General features: G+C 47.7%; 1 protein-coding gene across 4 annotated transcripts in view; it reads right to left on the reverse strand.

Annotated features, from left to right (window-relative positions):
- Nucleotides 1-11,246: 11,246 nt before the first annotated feature.
- Nucleotides 11,247-12,824, reverse strand: part of LOC123096120 (glycosyltransferase family 92 protein RCOM_0530710) — a 24,932-nt gene continuing 23,354 nt past the window's right edge. For 3 of the 4 annotated variants that reach the window (XR_006446469.1, XR_006446467.1, XR_006446468.1), the window contains 3 exons: nt 12,561-12,736; nt 12,057-12,132; nt 11,247-11,868 (listed from right to left, as the gene is read on the reverse strand). The gene's annotated coding sequence lies outside the window, so the exon portion shown is untranslated. Of the gene's footprint in view, nt 11,869-12,020; nt 12,133-12,560; nt 12,737-12,824 lie in introns of all 4 variants that reach the window. The other variant, XM_044517741.1, reaches the window with a different exon arrangement.

A 12,824-nucleotide genomic window follows, 5' to 3' on the forward strand; every position in this document is an offset into this window, starting at 1 on the left:
GAGAGAGAGAGGGCTGGCCTAGGGCTGGCCGCGTGCCCCTCCCCCTCTGGTCCGAATTGGACTAGGAGAGGGGGGGCGGCGCCCCCCCTTTCCTTCTCCCTCTCCCCCTTCCTTACCCCCTCCTAGTAGGAGTAGGAAAGAGGGGAGTCCTACTCCTACTAGGAGGAGGACTCCTCCTCCTGGCGCGCCCCACAGGGGCCGGCCGGCCTCCCCCACTGCTCCTTTATATACGGGGGCAGGGGGCACCTCTAGACACACAAGTTGATCTGTTGATCTCTCCCAGCCGTGTGCGGTGCCCCCCTCCACCATAATCCACCTCGATCATATCGTAGCTGTGCTTAGGCGAAGCCCTGCGCCAGTAGCATCATCATCACCGTCATCACGCTGTCGTGCTGACAAAACTCTCCGGCGAAGCTTTGCTGGATCGGAGCTCGCGGGACGTCATCGAGTTGAACGTGTGCTGAACTCGGAGGTGCCGTGCGTTCGGTACTTGGATCGGTCGGATCATGAAGACGTACGACTACATCAACCGCGTTGTGCTAACGCTTCCGCTTTCGGTCTACGAGGGTACGTGGACACACTCTCCCCTCTCGTTGCTATGCATCACCATGATCTTGTGTGTGCGTAGGATTTTTTTTGAAATTACTACGTTCCCCAACACCAAGACCACCAAACGACTACAAGCGTCGTCAGAACGAGCCGCGACGTGCCGTTGTCTCTGCTCCCCTACCAAAGCTGGTTTGACCTTGTCGATGAAAGATGAGAAGTCTTCGTGCACACGCCCCTAAGGACCAACGCCCTGAAGCCGCAGTCATCGCCGTTGAACACTTGAAAAGATCTGAAACACCTGACACCAAATCTTGTCATACGACAATAAACCCTAACCTCATGGCCCCAAGGAGACGAAAGGAGTCTATGCCGGAGCTCTGTCAACTACGTCTAGATGGGCGGACTCGAGGAGGATCAGAGCCCGGAAGACAAACTCGAACAAGAAGCGGCGCCATCCTCTGAACTAGTGCGAGCTACTCCCTACATCCCATAATAGAAGACGTTTTTGCACTTCAATTAGAGGTAGTAATTCGCAACGGGGGGGCATCTTGCTGTCTGTGCGTGTAATGCGCCGCGGTGGTGTTCTTCCTAACGAGTGCCGATTTTGGGAGGGAGGAGAGGTGTGGGCCGAGGAGCCAGCCGCCGGGGCCTACGTTTTATTTGCTTGTTTTGTTTGAGATGGGTGGGAGGAGGGAGGGGCGATGGTGCTTTTCTTTTCGAGCTAGGGGTGGGGTGGGGTGGGGAGTAGCTGGTAGAGCAGTCCTGGCTTGGGGCAGGACCAAGTAGAGGCTTTTTTTTCTTTTGAACACTTTTTTATTTATTTTTGAATTGATTGGTTGGATTTCACATTTACTATTTTTCAACAGTTTTGCTAAATCTCACGTGCCTGATTTTTTTTCTCACGTGAGTAAATTTCTGCTTCGCACGAGGCTGGAGGTGGGGACGGCGTGAGGAGCGTGTTGGAAATATGCCCTAGAGGCAATAATAAAATGGTTATTATTATATTTCCTTGTTCATGATAATTGTCTATTGTTCATGCTATAATTGTGTTATCCGAAAATCGTAATACATGTGTGAACACATAGACCATAACATGTCCCTAGTGAGCCTCTAGTTGACTAACTCGTTGATCAATAGATGGTTACGGTTTTCTGACCATGGACATTGGATGTCATTGATAACGGGATCACATCATTAGGAGAATGATGTGATGGACAAGACCCAATCCTAAGCATAGCACTAGATCGTGTAGTTCGTTTGCTAAAGCTTTTCTAATGTCAAGTATCATTTCCTTAGACCATGAGATCGTGCAACTCCCGGATACCGTAGGAATGCTTTGGGTGTACCAAACGTCACAACGTAACTGGGTGGCTATAAAGGTGCACTACAGGTATCTCCGAAAGTGTCTGTTGGCTTGGCACGGATCGAGACTGGGATTTGTCACTCCGTATGACGGAGAGGTATCTCTGGGCCCACTCGGTAATGCATCATCATAATGAGATCAATGTGACTAAGTAGTTAGTCATGGGATCATGCATTACGGAACGAGTAAAGTGACTTGCCGGTAACGAGATTGAACGAGGTATTGGGATACCGACGATCGAATCTCGGCAAGTAACGTACCGATAGACAAAGGGAATTGTATACGGGATTGCTTGAATCCTCGACATCGTGGTTCATCCGATGAGATCATCGTGGAGCATGTGGGAGCCAACATGGGTATCCAGATCCCGCTGTTGGTTATTGACCAGAGAGTTGTCTCGGTCATGTATACGTGTCTCCCAAACCCGTAGGGTCTACACACTTAAGGTTTGGTGACGCTAGAGTTGTAGAGATATTAGTATGCGGTTAACCGAAAGTTGTTCGGAGTCCCGAATGAGATCCCGGACGTCACGAGGAGTTCCGGAATGGTCCGGAGGTAAAGATTTATATATAGGAAGTCCAGTTTCGGCCACCGGGAGAGTTTCGGGGGTCACCGGTATTGTACCGGGACCACCGGAAGGGTCCCGGGGGTCCACCGGGTGGGGCCACCTATCCCGGAGGGCCCCATGGGCTGAAGTGGCGTGGGAACCATCCCCTGGTGGGCTGGTGCGACCCACCCAAGGGCCCAAGGCGCCTAGGGTTGGAAACCCTAGGGGGCCGTTGCCCCCCGAGGGGGCATGCGCCCCCCTGGTTGGAAACCCTAAGGGGGCCGTTGCCCCCCGAGGGGCCGCCGCCCCCCTCTAGATGGGATCTCCAATGGGGGGCATGCGCCCCTAGCCCCTATATATAGTGGAGGGGAGGGAGGGCAGCCGCACCCTAAGCCCTGGCGCTTCCCTCTCCCTCCCGTGACACCTCTTCCTCCTCCAGTAGCACTTGGCGAAGCCCTGCTGGAATCCCGCTGCTTCCACCACCACGCCGTCGTGCTACTGGATCTCCATCAACTTCTCCTTTCCCCTTGCTGGATCAAGAAGGAGGAGACGTCTCCGCTCCGTACGTGTGTTGAACGCGGAGGCGCCGTCCGTTCGGCGCTAGGATCATGGGTGATTTGGATCACGACGAGTACGACTCCATCAACCCCGTTCTCTTGAACGCTTCCGCTCGCCATCTACAAGGGTATGTAGATGCACTCCTCTCTCTCTCGTTGCTAGATGACTCCATAGATTGATCTTGGTGATGCGTAGAAAATTTTAAATTTCTGCAACGATCCCCAACAGTGGCATCATGAGCTAGGTCTATGCGTAGTTTCTATGCACGAGTAGAACACAAGTTGTTGTGGGCATCGATTTTGTCAATTTAGTTGCCGTTACTAGTCTTATCTTGATTCAGCGGCATCGTGGGATGAAGCGGCCCGGACCGACCTTACACGTACGCTTACGTGAGACAGGTTCCACCGACTGACATGCACTAGTTGCATAAGGTGGCTAGCGGGTGTCTGTCTCTCCCACTTTAGTCGGATCGGATTCGATCCTTATGAAGGGTAAATAGAAATTGGCATATCACGTTGTGGTTTTGGCGTAGGTAAGAAACGTTCTTGCGAGAAACCTATAGCAGCCACGTAAAAATTAGCAACAACAATTAGAGGACGTCTAACTTGTTTTTGCAGCATGTGTCTTGTGATGTGATATGGCCATAAGAATGTGATGAATGATATATGTGATGTATGAGATTGATCATGTTCTTGTAATAGGAATCACGACTTGCATGTCGATGAGTATGACAACCGGCAGGAGCCATAGGAGTTGTCTTAATTTATTTATGACCTGCGTGTCAACTGAAACGTCATGTAATTACTTTACTTTATTGCTAACCGTTAGCCATAGTAGTAGAAGTAATAGTTGGCAAGACAACTTCATGAAGACACGATGATGGAGATCATGGTGTCATGCCGGTGACGATGATGAACATGGCGCCCCGAAGATGGAGATCAAAAGGAGCAAAATGATATTGGCCATATCATGTCACTATTTGATTGCATGTGATGTTTATCATGTTTTACATCTTATTTGCTTAGAACGACGGTAGCATAAATAAGATGATCCCTCGCTAAAATTTCAAGAAAGTGTTCCCCCTAACTGTGCACCGTTACGAAGGTTCGTTGTTCCGAAGCACCACGTGATGATCGGGTGTGATAGGTTCTAACGTTCGTATACAACGGGTGTAAGCCAGATTTACACACGCAGTACACTTAGGTTGACTTGACGAGCCTAGCATGTACATACATGGCCTCGGAACACAAGAGACCGAAAGGTCGAACATGAGTCGTATAGCAGATAGGATCAACATGAAGATGTTCACCGATGATGACTAGTCCGTCTCACGTGATGATCGGACACGGCCTAGTTGACTCGGATCATGTATCACTTAGATGACTAGAGGGATGTCTGTCTGAGTGGGAGTTCATTAATAATTTGATTAGATGAACTTAATTATCATGAACTTAGTCTAAAATCTTTACAATATGTCTTGTAGATCAAATGGCCCACGCTAATGTCAACCTCAACTTCAACGCGTTCCTAGAGAAAACCAAGCTGAAAGACGATGGTAGCAACTATACGGACTGGGTCCGGAACTTGAGGATCATCCTCATAGCTTCCAAGAAAGCATATGTCCTTGAAGCACCGCTAGGTGAAGCACCCGTCCCAGCAAACCAAGACGTTATGAACGCCTGGCAAACACGTGTTGATGATTACTCCCTAGTTCAGTGCGGCATGCTTTACAGCTTAGAACCGGGGCTCCAAAAGCGTTTGGAGCAGCACGGAGCATATGAGATGTTCCAAGAGCTGAAAATGGTTTTCCAAGCTCATGCCCGGGTCGAGAGATATGAAGTCTCCGACAAGTTCTACAGTTGTAAGATGGAGGAGAATAGTTCTGTCAGCGAGCACATACTCAAAATGTCTGGTTGCACAACCGCTTATCTCAGCTGGGAGTTAATCTCCCGGATGATGCGGTCGTTGACAGAATCCTTCAGTCGCTCTCACCTAGCTACAAGAGCTTTGTGATGAACTTCAATATGCAGGGGATGGAAAAGACCATTCCTGAGGTATATTCAATGCTGAAATCAGCGGAGGTGGAGATCAAAAAGGAACATCAAGTGTTGATGGTGAATAAAACCACTAAGTTAAAGAAAGGCAAGGGTAAGAAGAACTTCAAGAAAGACGGCAAGGGAGTTGCCGCGCCCGGTAAGCAAGCTGCCGGGAAGAAGACAAAGAATGGACCTAAGCCTGAGACTGAGTGCTTTTATTGCAAGGGAAACAGTCACTGGAAGCAGAACTGCCCCAAGTACTTAGCGGATAAGAAGGCCGGCAATACCAAAGGTATATGTGATATACATGTTATTGATGTGTACCTAACCAACGCTCGTAGTAGCTCCTGGGTATTTGATACCGGTGCGGTTGCTCATATTTGTAACTCAAAGCAGGAGCTGCGGAATAAGCGGAGACTGGCGAAGGACGAGGTGACGATGCGCGTCGGGATGGTTCCAAGGTTGATGTGATCGCCGTCGGCACGCTACCTCTACATTTACCTACGGGATTAGTTTTAAACCTCAATAATTGTTATTTAGTGCCAGCTTTGAGCATGAACATTGTATCTGGATCTCGTTTGATGCGAGATGGCTACTCATTTAAATCTGAGAATAATGGTTGTTCTATTTATATGAGAGATATGTTTTATGGTCATGCCCCGCTGGTCAATGATTTATTCTTAATGAATCTCGAACGTGATGTTACACATATTCATAGTGTGAATGCCAAGAAATGTAAGGTTGATAATGATAGTCCCACATACTTGTAGCACTGCCGCCTTGGTCACATTGGTGTCAAACGCATGAAGAAACTCCATGCAGATGGACTTTTGGAGTCTCTTGATTATGAATCATTTGACACGTGCGAACCATGCCTCATGGGCAAAATGACCGAGACTCCGTTCTCCGGAACAATGGAGCGAGCGACCAACTTATTGGAAATCATACATACTGATGTGTGCGGTCCAATGAGCGTTGAGTCTCGCGGTGGCTATCGTTATGTTCTCACCCTCATTGATGACTTGAGTAGATATGGGTATGTCTACTTAATGAAACACAAGTATGAGACCTTTGAAAAGTTCAAGGAATTTCAGAGTGAGGTTGAGAATCAACGTGACAGGAAAATAAAGTTCTTACGATCAGATCGTGGAGGGGAATATTTGAGTCACGAATTTGGCACACACTTAAGGAAATGTGGAATTGTTTCACAACTCACGCCGCCTGGAACACCTCAGCGTAATGGTGTGTCCGAACGTCGTAATCGCACTCTATTGGATATGGTGCGATCTAGGATGTCTCTTACCGATCTACCACTATCATTTTGGGGTTATGCTTTAGAGACTGCCGCATTCACTTTAAATAGGGCTCCGTCGAAATCTGTTGAGACGACACCGTATGAAGTATGGTTTGGAAAGAAACCTAAGCTGTCGTTTCTGAAAGTTTGGGGATGCGATGCTTATGTCAAGAAACTTCAACCTGAAAAGCTCGAACCCAAATCGGAAAAATGCGTCTTCATAGGATACCCTAAGGAAACTATTGGGTATACCTTCTACCTCAGATCCGAAGGCAAGATCTTTGTTGCCAAGAATGGATCCTTTCTAGAGAAAGAGTTTCTCTCGAAAGAAGTAAGTGGGAGGAAAGTGGAACTTGATGAGATGACCCCTCTCGAACCAGAAAGTAGCACAACACAAGAAAATGTTTCTGTGGTGCCTGCACCGACTAGAGAGGAAGTTATGATGACGATCATGATCAAGTTACCACTGAACTTCATAGGTCCACAAGGACACGTTCCGCACCAGAGTGGTACGGCAACCCTGTCCTGGAAATCATGTTGTTGGACAACGGTGAACCTTCGAACTATGAAGAAGCAATGGTAGGCCCATATTCCAACAAATGGCTTGAAGCCATGCAATCCGAGATAGGATCCATGTATGAAAACAAAGTATGGACTTTGACAGACTTGCCCGATGATCGGCGAGCGATAGAAAATAAATGGATCTTTAAGAAGAAGACGGACGCGGATGGAAATGTTACCATCTATAAAGCTCGACTTGTCGCTAAGGGTTATCGACAAGTTCAAGGAGTTGACTACGATGAGACCTTCTCACCCGTAGCGAAGCTGAAGTCCGTCCGAATCATGTTAGCAATTGCCGCAATATATGATTATGAAATATGGCAAATGGACGTCAAAACGGCATTCCTTAACGGCTTCCTTAAGGAAGAATTGTATATGATGCAGCCGGAAGGTTTTTTCGATCGTAAGAATGCTGACAAGGTATGCAAGCTCCAGCGCTCAATCTATGGGTTGGTGCAGGCATCTCGGAGTTGGAACATTCGCTTTGATGAGATGATCAAAGCGTTTGGGTTTACACAGACTTATGGAGAAGCCTGTGTTTACAAGAAAGTGAGTGGGAGCTCTGTAGCATTTCTCATATTATATGTGGATGACATACTATTGATGGGAAATGATATAGAATTCTTGGAAAGCATAAAGGCCTACTTGAATAAGTGTTTTTCAATGAAGGACCTTGGAGAAGCTGCTTACATATTAGGCATCAAGATCTATAGAGATAGATCGAGACGCCTCATAGGTCTTTCACAAAGCACATACCTTGATAAGATATTGAAGAAGTTCAATATGGATCAGTCCAAGAAGGGGTTCCTGCCTGTATTACAAGGTGTGAGATTGAGCACAACTCAATGCCCAACCACGGCAGAAGATAGAGAAAAGATGAGTGTCATCCCCTATGCCTCGGCCATAAGGTCTATTATGTAAGCCATGCTGTGTACCAGACCTGATGTAAACCTTGCCGTAAGTTTGGTAGGAAGGTACCAAAGTAATCCCGGCATGGAACACTGGACAGCGGTCAAGAACATCCTGAAGTACCTGAAAAGGACTAAGGATATGTTTCTCGTTTATGGAGGTGACGAAGAGCTCATCGTAAAGGGTTACGTCGATGCTAGCTTCGACACAGATCTGGATGACTCTAAGTCACAAACCGGATACGTGTATATTTTGAATGGTGGGGCAGTCAGCTGGTGCAGTTGCAAGCAAAGCGTCGTGGCGGGATCTACATGTGAAGCAGAGTACATGGCAGCCTCGGAGGCAGCACATGAAGCAATCTGGATGAAGGAGTTCATTGCCGACCTAGGAGTTATTCCCAATGCATCGGGGCCGATGACTCTCTTCTGTGACAACACTGGAGCTATTGCCCTTGCCAAGGAGCCCAGGTTTCACAAGAAGACCAGGCACATCAAGCGTCGCTTCAACTCCATTCGTGAAAATGTTCAAAATGGAGACATAGATATTTGTAAAGTGCATATGGATTTGAATGTCGCAGATCCGTTGACTAAACCTCTTCCACGGGCGAAACATGATCAACACCAGAACTCTATGGGTGTACGATTCATCACAATGTAACTAGATTATTGACTCTAGTGCAAGTGGGAGACTGTTGGAAATATGCCCTAGAGGCAATAATAAAATGGTTATTATTATATTTCCTTGTTCATGATAATTGTCTATTGTTCATGCTATAATTGTGTTATCCGAAAATCGTAATACATGTGTGAACACATAGACCATAACATGTCCCTAGTGAGCCTCTAGTTGACTAGCTCGTTGATCAATAGATGGTTACGGTTTCCTGACCATGGACATTGGATGTCATTGATAACGGGATCACATCATTAGGAGAATGATGTGATGGACAAGACCCAATCCTAAGCATAGCACTAGATCGTGTAGTTCGTTTGCTAAAGCTTTTCTAATGTCAAGTATCATTTCCTTAGACCATGAGATCGTGCAACTCCCGGATACCGTAGGAATGCTTTGGGTGTACCAAACGTCACAACGTAACTGGGTGGCTATAAAGGTGCACTACAGGTATCTCCGAAAGTGTCTGTTGGGTTGGCACGGATCGAGACTGGGATTTGTCACTCCGTATGACGGAGAGGTATCTCTGGGCCCACTCGGTAATGCATCATCATAATGAGATCAATGTGACTAAGTAGTTAGTCATGGGATCATGCATTACGGAATGAGTAAAGTGACTTGCCGGTAACGAGATTGAACGAGGTATTGGGATACGGACGATCGAATCTCGGGCAAGTAACGTACCGATAGACAAAGGGAATTGTATACGGGATTGCTTGAATCCTCGACATCGTGGTTCATCCGATGAGATCATCGTGGAGCATGTGGGAGCCAACATGGGTATCCAGATCCCGCTATTGGTTATTGACCGGAGAGTTGTCTCGGTCATGTCAACGTGTCTCCCGAACCCGCAGGGTCTACACACTTAAGGTTCGGTGACGCTAGAGTTGTAGAGATATTAGTATGCGGTTAACCGAAAGTTGTTCGGAGTCCCGGATGAGATCCCGGACATCGCGAGGAGTTCCGGAATGGTCCGGAGATAAAGATTTATATATAGGAAGTCCAGTTTCGGCCACCGGAAGAGTTTCGGGGGTCACCGGTATTGTACCGGGACCACCGGAAGGGTCCCGGGGGTCCACCGGGTGGGGCCACCTATCCCGGAGGGCCCCATGGGCTGAAGTGGCGTGGGAACCAGCTCCTAGTGGGCTGGTGCGCCCCACCCAAGGGCCCAAGGCGCCTAGGGTTGGAAACCCTAGGGGGGCCGTTGCCCCCCGAGGGGGCATGCGCCCCCTGGTTGGAAACCCTAAGGGGGCCGTTGCCCCCCGAGGGGCCGCCGCCCCCCCCCCCTAGATGGGATCTCCAATGGGGGGCATGCGCCCCCCCTATCCCCTATATATAGTGGAGGGGAGGGAGGGCAGCCGCACCCTAAGCCCTGGCGCCTCCCTCTCCCTCCCGTGATACCTCTTCCTCCTCCAGTAGCGCTTGGCGAAGCCCTGCTGGAATCCCGCTGCTTCCACCACCACGCCGTCGTGCTGCTGGATCTCCATCAACTTCTCCTTTCCCCTTGCTGGATCAAGAAGGAGGAGACGTCTCCGCTCCGTACGTGTGTTGAACGCGGAGGTGCCGTCCGTTTGGCGCTAGGATCATCGGTGATTTGGATCACGACGAGTACGACTCCATCAACCCCGTTCTCTTGAACGCTTCCGCTCGCGGTCTACAAGGGTATGTAGATGCACTCCTCTCTCTCTCGTTGCTAGATGACTCCATAGATTGATCTTGGTGATGCGTAGAAAATTTTAAATTTCTGCAACGATCCCCAACAGAGCATCAGCGACTAGTGTCGACCATGCTGAGGCCGACCCATGACCTTGCCGGAGCCGGGGACAACATTGCGAGCAGCAGCGAGCTGCGGCGTCCCGGGTGGAGGCGAGGAAGAAACTTCACCATAGTGGTCGGGAGGGGAGGGGGGCGGTCGCCGGGGTTCCTGTAGATTTGGGGGGTTTAGAGGGATGACCGAGGCAGTAGCCGCAATAGAGGTAGGAGGAGGTTGGAGAGGGCGAGGCAACAAGGCGGTGGGCGGTAGCGCCTGTCGGTTGTGGGTGATGGAGGGTAGGTAGTTGAGAGCGTGAGTGAGGAAGAAGATGAACCGTGTTGATTTGTTTTGGGCAGTTGGATGAAGATGTGATGGCCCTGACAAAAAGTGACCTCATGCTCCCTTTTTCAAACGCTTGACAAAACAAACAAACGAAACAAAATGCTTCTACCATTGTGTAAAAGTTTTTTTTGTGAAATGATTCAAATCTATTATTAAAGTTCACTAAAAGTACAAAGCATCTCAAACATAATAAAAATTACATCGAGATTCCAAGACCACCAAACGACTACTAGCGCCGTCCGAACGAGCCGCGACGTGCCGTTGTCTCTGCTCCCCTACCAAAGCTGGTTTGACCTTGTCGATGAAAGATGAGAAGTATTCGTGCACACGCCCCTAAGGACCAACGCCCTGAAGCCGCAGTCATCACCGTTGAACACTTGAAAAGATCTGAAACACCTGACACCAAATCTTGTCATACGACAATAAACCCTAACCTCACCGCCCCAAGGAGACGGAAAGAGTCTACGCCGGAGCTCTGTCAACTACTCCTAGATGGACGGACTCGAGGAGGATCAGAGCCCGAAAGACAAACTCGAACAAGAAGCGGCGCCATCCTCTGAACTAGTACGATCTACTCCCTACATCCCATAATAGTAGACGTTTTTGCACTTCAATTAGAGGTAGTAATTCGCAAAAAAAAACAGTACGAACTGGAAATGGTGTTTTCGACTAGAAAGTATAGCTTCTTTAACACATAATTTCTAGGGTTCTAAGTCACTTACAGGGGCACATAAGGGAGAGATGGAGCTACCTGCCCCGAATCCATGGCCTTGTAGACATTACAAATTGAAAGAAAAGCGAAAAAAGGCATAAATTAAACAGTGCACTTTGTCGGAATTCAAACAGCGAGCCATGAGCTACCGAGGAGCCCTCGATCTGAAATCAACGTCGAATAGATCATCTACTTGGCGCGAAGCTGTACCAAGCAGTGTTGACGGTTGGATGCAAGATCGACGGCTGAGCTTGATTACAACAAGGCAAAACGATATCCTGTCAGCTGAAGAAATCGACACTTGCAGGAACTGAAGTTCAGAGATCCTGACAGGCAGCAACACCGCTGGGAACTGATTCTGATCTGTAACGGGCCCCTAATTCTGCTCAGGTGGTACACCGTGTCTGCGTGCGGTTGTGTTGATTGGTGCTAGCTATTGGTTTTGACTGATGACGGCCCTCGAGGCTTCAGGTCCAGCCATAGAATTGGATGGGCAAATCGAAACCTCACGCAAGTGATTCATCTGGAGTCGTGGTTGGTTTGTTCCTTGTATGGTCAATATGCAGTCATGGCTGCACCAGGATTGAAAAGTGAGTATTTCTTTATAACTATTCAGGGTTTTTTTCATAGTAAAACAATATAATACTATCATGTCAGCTACATTCCAAATTCTGAGATGTGAAGCACCGAGGACAACATAATCAGTAAAACAATGGACTCTTACATGTTTATCCATAGCATATCTGCAGGAAAGAATTACCTCAGCCCATTTGACAGCAATCAGTGCATCAGATTTGCGACCCTCTGATTCAAAGATTCCTTTGAAATGATTTTACCTACAATGAAGAAAGAACGGATCATAACGTATATTCATAGTCTGTCAAATAAGCAAACTGATAAGTGATAAGTAGTAACTAACACCCTTTTGGGCGAGGAACATGCAATTTTTAAAAACACCATTTCTCCTTGGAGATAACAAGACCAATAGACCTCTATGGTAGCTTGAGAATTGAGGGGTGGTGAAATGGAATTCTGGTGCATAGTTAAAAATGAAGACTAATCATCAGATAGAAATTGCAGGCAACAGAAAAGCTGAAAGAGTGGCATTACAGACTGCAAGCAACACATGCAACTGAAAAGGCCGACAAAAATGCAAGTATTGAGATTTTTTTTCCTGATTCACCATTTCTGCAAAAACATCACAAGGTGACAAGTAATCTAATCTCTCTAAACACCATACAGAGATTCTTCCTGTCAAACTCACCAAAGTTTGTCCAAGAGTACTTGCACATCCTGAGCAGATTCCCATGAACTGGATTGCAGAGAATTATGTCGTTTCAGGAACCATAGCAGCAAATTGTGCCCTCTTAGCGAGACTGTGATGGATTGATTCCTCCTCCAACCACACAATTCTTTTCTACAGTTGCGACCCTTGCATATCTGAACACACAAAAGAAAGGTGTTTTCATGTCAAACAAATACAGAATTTACAAATATGTTTCTCAGTCACTACAATCGGAAATCCTAA

The sequence above is a fragment of the Triticum aestivum genome, chromosome 4D (assembly GCF_018294505.1).
Source record: "Triticum aestivum cultivar Chinese Spring chromosome 4D, IWGSC CS RefSeq v2.1, whole genome shotgun sequence".
Lineage (NCBI taxonomy): Eukaryota > Viridiplantae > Streptophyta > Magnoliopsida > Poales > Poaceae > Triticum > Triticum aestivum.